The sequence below is a fragment of the Hemicordylus capensis genome, chromosome 1 (assembly GCF_027244095.1).
Source record: "Hemicordylus capensis ecotype Gifberg chromosome 1, rHemCap1.1.pri, whole genome shotgun sequence".
NCBI lineage: Eukaryota > Metazoa > Chordata > Lepidosauria > Squamata > Cordylidae > Hemicordylus > Hemicordylus capensis.
In genome coordinates, this window is record NC_069657.1 from 176,379,681 (window position 1) to 176,386,856 (window position 7,176).

Here is a 7,176-nt window from a genome sequence, read left to right on the forward strand (position 1 = left end):
GATTTCCTCCTCCACCCCCAATTGCATCCTTTTGGCCCAGCCAGCCTTTCATTCCTCACAGCCTGAGCAGCTCGTCAGCAATAAAAGGGGGCTCTTCCAGAGTTTCGTACTCCTTGTTAAAATTCCATTCCCTCCTCTTTATTATAAATGCTTTTGGAGAACAGTGATGCCTCCTTCGGTTATGATATTATTACGCCAACTCTTCCGACATAAGCAAATGTTAAGTTGGGTTTTTTTTTTAAGCTGGGGCAAAGACTTTAGGCTTGTTGGGCTGTTTGCCTTGGGAACGTCTCTCCTGGCAGGAGTCAGTGTGTTGAAACTGAAATGCAAAGCTGGTTCGTTCAGCAACCCAGAAGCCACTTCCTCAGCTTTCTTCCCATGAAGGCTTCTATCTATGAGGCTTGTCTAAAGGGTGTGCTGTAAATGCGAGATGTTCTATAGTACGTGATTATCAGTTTCCAACAATAGCTGGCCACGTTCTCTAGGAACGGAAGAAAATCAGAAGTTAATACCGCATTGCTATTTATTACCCTATAATTAAGGCGCTGACAGTTTTCCTATTATAAAACCTTATTTGCAAAGGTTCATAACTCAAGAGGCAAAAATTTCATTTCAAGATAATGTCTGGATTACCATGTTAGAGCATTTAAAATATTTTAGTAAAATGAATTTAATCTATCACAGGCTTGCTGTTTTCTAGCTTAGTTTTGTGACCATGTAGTTTTGGTTTGTTTTAATGTAAGGTGCGTGTCCTGTGTTGACAGTTTGCACAATGAGACCAACATATTTGGGGGGAAAATATCTATGGAACTATTCCAATGAAAGACATTGGGGTCCACCATACCTGAGTAGATTGCAGTCTCAACAGTCCTAACAGTAAAGCCTAATGTATTACAGGAGAACAAACGGAGCAAAAGTGAACCTGTCTTTTATCAAAACTGGAAAAATAATGAGTAAGCAAGTTAAGTTTTTGAGTAGGTTAAGCAGGTGAATGTTAATGAGTAAGCAGGTTAAGTGGGAAACGGTTGAGTTTTAGAAGCCAGAGCTATTAATACAGGCATTTGTAAAGTACTAAAGGATGAACAAACTGGGTCCCAAATTTCTTTCAAGACCATTTTTAGCACAATAATTACACATTGTGCAAGATCCAACTACCTTTGACTGCACGTTTGCTGTGGAGGCTGTGTTCCTAGGTCAGAGCATTTCATTCCCTGGAAAGTGAGATTGGTCATCTGGGCGCTTTCCAGACTAGCTGCTCAACAGCAGCAAAATGCCTCCGTTCAGGCAAATTGCATTGAAAACATTAACAGCAGGGGGAGCAGTCTCACAGCAACTAACAACCCAAAAAACCAGCAACTTCCTTACGCCAGATATACGACATCCTAGCTCTCTATCTCAGCGATTAAATTTGAAAGAAGGCATTGGCAATGTGAATGGCACGCTGCTGTCCACGTAGGGACTGCAGTGTCACAACACAGGAAGTGTGAAAGCACACTTCCGAGATCCAACGTCACCCCATTGCAGGGTCTAATCTGGAAAGCGCCCTAGAGTAAAATTGGAAAAACTGAAGCACTGCTCCCTGGACGCCACTAGGGTGGAGTACAAAACTTGTCAGACCTTTCCCTGACAAGTCACCCCTATGGAATAAAGTAAACACTGTATGGTGGAGTCCTGTGCCAGGGGTGTGTGGGGAGGGAGCAGGGTTTGTTGGAGCAAGCTCAAAAGATCTTGCTTGCCCCAGTCCCGTGCATCTGGACCAGTGCATAGGTCCAGTGCATCTGCGAGGAAGGGAACTTTCCCTCTCCCTTGCTAGTCTCTACTACGGTAACCAGCACCTCACTAGTTAATAGCATAGCCAAGTTTTATATAGAAGAGCTGATAACCATTCCATAATGACAATTCTTAGCAAGTCAGGGAAAACATCTTCTGTTCCATATGGCGGAATATCTGTATATGGCGGAAGCATGCCTCCTTTGCCATAAAAACAAAGGGCCACTGCTCTGGCCTCACCCTCATTTGCCGTTCAGTTTTATTCAATAATCTTTCCACCTCATCTTCTGTAACGTGTGTGTGAGCATAAGCCACAAATGACCACTCTCAATTAAAACGTGTCTTGCAAAAACCCATGGCAGGGACTTCCACTCTAGTTTCCCTATGTGCAGCACAGTTGACTGCTGTTGGGATGTTGGGATGTTAATTCACAGGACTGGTGTTACCAAGAGAGTAGGTCTTGTGGTAGCAAGCATGACTTGTCCTCTTAAGCTAAGCAGGATCCACTCTGGTTGCATACGAAAGGGAGAGGAGAGCTGGTCTTGTGGTAGTAAGCATGACTTGTCCCCATAGTTAAGCAGGGTCTGCCCTGGTGCATATGAATGGGAGACTAGAAGTGTGAGCACTGCAAGATATTTCCCTCAGGGGATGAAGCCGCTCTGGGAAGAGCAGAAGGTTTCAAGTTCCCTCCCTGGCTTCTCCAAGATAGGGCTGAGAGAGATTCCTGCCTGCAACCTTGGAGAAGCCGCTGCCAGTCTGTGAAGACAATACTGAGCTAGATAGACCAATGGTCTGACTCAGTATATGGCAGTTTCCTATGTTTCCTATGTTTTGACTAGATGTGTGAGCACTGTAAGATATTCCCCTCAGGGGATGAAGCCGCTCTGGGAAGAGCAGAAGGTTTCAAGTTCCCTCCCTGGCATCTCCAAGATAGGGCTGAGAGAGACTGCTGCCTGCAACCTTGGAGAAGCTGCTGCCAGTCTGTGTAGACTATACTGAGCGAGATGGACCTATGGTCTGACTCAGTATATGGCAGCTTCTTATGTTCCTACTTTTACTTTTACCTTATTAAATTTACGTTCATGGATGAAGACATACAGCATAAAACCTAATGAACAATAAAACATACAATTTATAAGTACATAGATCTTCTGCAACTAATAATAATATAACAGAATTTAGCTGTAACATAAGATACTACTTCATCCAAATCCGACAGAAGAAATGTTACAGTTCATGTGTGATCCAGAGGTTGTGTGTACTGGGGCTTGGATTTTCTTTTCCTTGCAATTTGCGTTATGCTGTGTGGAAACAAAATTGATTTCTCCTCCCCGCCCCTGCAACAAATGCATTACCCAAATGCCCAGCCCCAAACCCCTCTAGCTTTTCATTTCTTCCCCCCACACTCAGCCAGTAGGGTTGCCATATTCTGGCTTTCCAAATCTGGGTGCCTAATTTACATATTATGTAAACTGGCTTGAAAATAATTTTCATATGCAAATTAGAAGCTGCACTTTCCAATTGACTTGCATTACTCTGGATATCTACCAACAATAGTTGGGGAAGATATCTTTGCCTGACCATTTTCTTTTGACATATTAACAGCACCAATAGAAAAACAACAAAAATGCACATCCTTTTAATTAAGGCTGCAATTCTGTACACACTTATTTGAGAGAACATCTGATTGAAACCTACGGTTCTTACTTCTAAATAGGCATGCATTGAATGTAAAGCCAAGAAAGTCTTTAAAAATTACAATACATAGCCTGGTAGGCAGGCTGTGATTTACATCAAAAGCAAACTATCCTCTTAACTGCTCTGCTGATAACAAACAAAGGTAACATTCTTCAGGGGATTACTGTACTTGTGAAAGTGAAACCCTCCCAGTAAGCCTCCTGTCCTGTTTTCTTCCTCTCTTAATCCAAGTCCAGTGGTTGAGCAGAATAGTGATGGCCAGTTTTTGCTCCACAACTCAGCTTTTTTTTTTAAAAAAAACATTCAAATCCGGGCGAATCCAGGAGGGCTAAGCAATCCAGATGAGATGCTTAAAATCCGGGCGATACCTGGAATTCTGGGGGGCATGGCAACTCTATCAGCTAGTCACCCTGGAGGAGGAGGAGGAAGATGAAAAACATGTTGTTGTTCAGATATTGGGAGGAGAAGGTCACAACCCTGAGGAAGCGCTGCGTGAACTACTTGCCTTTTCTGCTGCCACTCTTTCCCCCACCCTGGCAGCTGGCGGGGCAGGAGCGAGAAGCCAGGGAAAGCTCAGGAGCTGGCAGGCTGGTGGGGAGCATGTGTGCTGCCTGGTGGCCGAGGAGAAGGAGATGGAACTAGAAGGCAACATGCTGCACCACACTCTCCTCTTCATCTCTCTCTCTCTCTCTCCTTCGTGGCCAGGCGGTGTGCCCGCTCTACTGAGTTGGGGCTCAGCAGTCGGCAGGGTAGTGCATCCCGGCACACCACTGGCAGAGGACTGAAAGCGGCAGGCAGTGGGGCAAGGCTGATGGCTACTTCAGCACGGGAGGGTGGGTGGAGGAGATCGGAGGAGCAAATGTCTGCTGCCTTCAGTAGGCGGGTGTGGGTTGATCATGCCAAATCCACAGGGGGTGCCACAGCACCCTGGCATCCCCTACTGGATCCACCCCTGCCACCTCTCTTCTCCAACCCATCCATTAGTGAGGCTATTTTCACAGGCAGAACAAGGAGTGGTCTAGGCCTGAGATTTCAAGCCTGCCCTCCTCCCCACTTCTCACAATTTGCTCAAATTAAAGACAGCCTCCAGGTCCTGAGAAGAAACTACCCAGAAATTATGTTTGGGCTCAAGAAGGAGAGGAGAGCTGGTCTTGTGGTAGGAAGCATGACTTGTCCCCATAGCTAAGCAGGGTCTGCCCTGGTTGCATATGAATGGGAGACTTGATGTGTGAGCACTGCAAGATATTCCCCTCAGGGGATGAAACCACTCTGGGAAGAGCAGAAGGTTTCAAGTTCCCTCCCTGGCTTCTCCAAGATAGGACAATTTTTTTTTTAATAGGACAAGATTTTTTTATTGAACCAACAAACTTCCAAAGCATACAGTACGTTGCCAAAGCACAATTATATACAAAGTGGTTGTTTGTACATGATATATCTACAAAGATTTACAGACAAGGATTTGGAAACACACAAGGTTATGAAGTATATGCAGGTAGTACTGTAACTCGGGGGTGGGGGATTTCAAGGCACATCAGGTAATCGGTGGGGGAGTTACGTCCAATGTCCATTTTCACAATTAGTCCCATTGCTGTTTAGAATAGATACTCTTGTCTTTTTGCACATAACCATACAAACTTTTCCAGAAGAGATTTACTGTCTCATCTGCGTGAACCTCTTGGTCACGTCTTCCCTCCCTATTCCTATGCAGGAGCATTGCATAAACGACATACAGGTTTACTAACCTGATTACAAGAAGGGGAACGTTCCAATTCCTTAGTATGAGGGCACCCGTTCCGTCCTGTTTCCTTGAAGATTTCTTTCTGGGACCTCGAAAGGAGGTTCTATCGCTCAAACCCGAGGTTAGTTCTTCCCAAGTCTGTTTTTCCAAATCAGGCCACTCTAACAGCTTGCTTACTCCCTGCCACACTCTTTTGGCTACCACACACTCTTCTAAGAAATGTGAGTGGGTTTCCCTGAATGTTTTACCTAGCTCACTAGCTTTCTGTTTGCAGGTGATTTTAGGGCACTCTTTCTGGTCCTCTGGGAGCCATGGCTTAGCCGCATTAAGTGGTAGTACTTGATGGTATAAGCGCCACCTTCTTTCCCATAAATGGAAAGGGACTTTTTTCTCCTTAAAGAGAGCGATAGGGTGATCGGGTTGCAACAAGTACTGTGAAGTGTGGTGTTTGTAGCGTTTACGTTCTAAATCAGGTTTTAAGAAACCTACTTCTAGAATCTCTCCATAAATTGTTTTCTTTAGCTGCTTAACTGAGGAGGATCCTTTAAATAGATCCGGTTCAACCTTCCATTTTTAAAGTGTGAATAACATATCTCTCAAGTAGTCCGGTGTTCTCTTTTTAATACTTGTGTGATATTGCATTGAAAGAACCTTTCCCCCAACATGCTATGCCCCATGCTGACTTGCGCCAACGCAGAGCGAAAAGCGAGACCCAGGTTTTTTGCAGGAGGTTGGACATATTATGGACATTCACGAAAATCCAGTTTCCAAAATTGTAGGACATGAATTCAGTTACAAAATAGGGTTGTAGGGCAGGTAGGGCTAGGCCTCCCTGCTCAACTTCCTTAAATGCTACCGCACGGGTCAAAGGGAAGGACGCTGTGTGCTATACTAGACAGAAGATCTGGCTTTCAACTCTCCGAAGGAGATCGAGCGGGGGAGGATAGACTACCGCCAGGTTATGCACCGGGGGTATCAGGTAAGTCCGGATGTAAACCGCTTTCTGGTACATGGCACGGCTCCATTTTTTCCACATGGTGATTTTAAGCATTCCTTTTCTTCCCATTCTGTCCAATCCCCCCACCCCCAGGCTTTTTCCTTAATCCCATATTCAATCCCCAAAATGTTTACTGTATCTACCCACTTCAGTTTGGACTCTGGGGCCCCTTCGCTTTTACATTCAGAGATGGGTAGGCACGAGAGTTGCTGGCGTCCGGAGTCCATTTTAACAAATACACTTTTGTCAGCATTTAATTCTGAGCCCGAGATCTTGCCATATTCCCAGAAGAGGTCTAGTATTACAGAGATTTCATTTTCATTCGATAACAGTAATGTAAAATCATCGGCATGAGCTACAAATTTTACCCTAAACTCAGTATGCGGTTCTGAGTGGACAGGTAGTTCGGCTATCCCCTGACTCTCCCTCCTCCTCCCTCCCGGGAAGATCTCGCAGGGTGGAGGGATAGAGACCAAGAGTCCTTGCAGATGGGGTTCTCTTTGAATCCTGATCAGGATCGGATCCAGGGCAAAAACATAAAGTAATGGGCTCAGTGGGCATCCTTGGCGGTCACCCGAAAGTAAAATGATCGGGTCTGAGAGAGATTCCTGCCTGCAACCTTGGAGAAGCCGCTGCCAGTCTGTGAAGACAATACTGAGCTAGATAGACCAATGGTCTGACTCAGTACCGGTATATGGCAGTTTCCTATGTTCCTATGTAGAAATCCAATCATCCAAGTCTGCCTCCTTTTCTGAGGGAAGGAGAATCACAACGGTATATCTCCCTCGCTTAAAAAGCTGGAGCTGTTTTCAGGAGTGGGATGAAGTTCATGGCTTCCCTCCCTCTCATTGGGTCTCTGACAGTGCTGGCTTGACTGCTCAGAGTCAGGGATGGGGTTAGGGCCTGCTCAACACATGCAGCAGAGTAAGATGGTAAAATTGAGATGCTAGAATGGACTTTACCTCTTCAGATT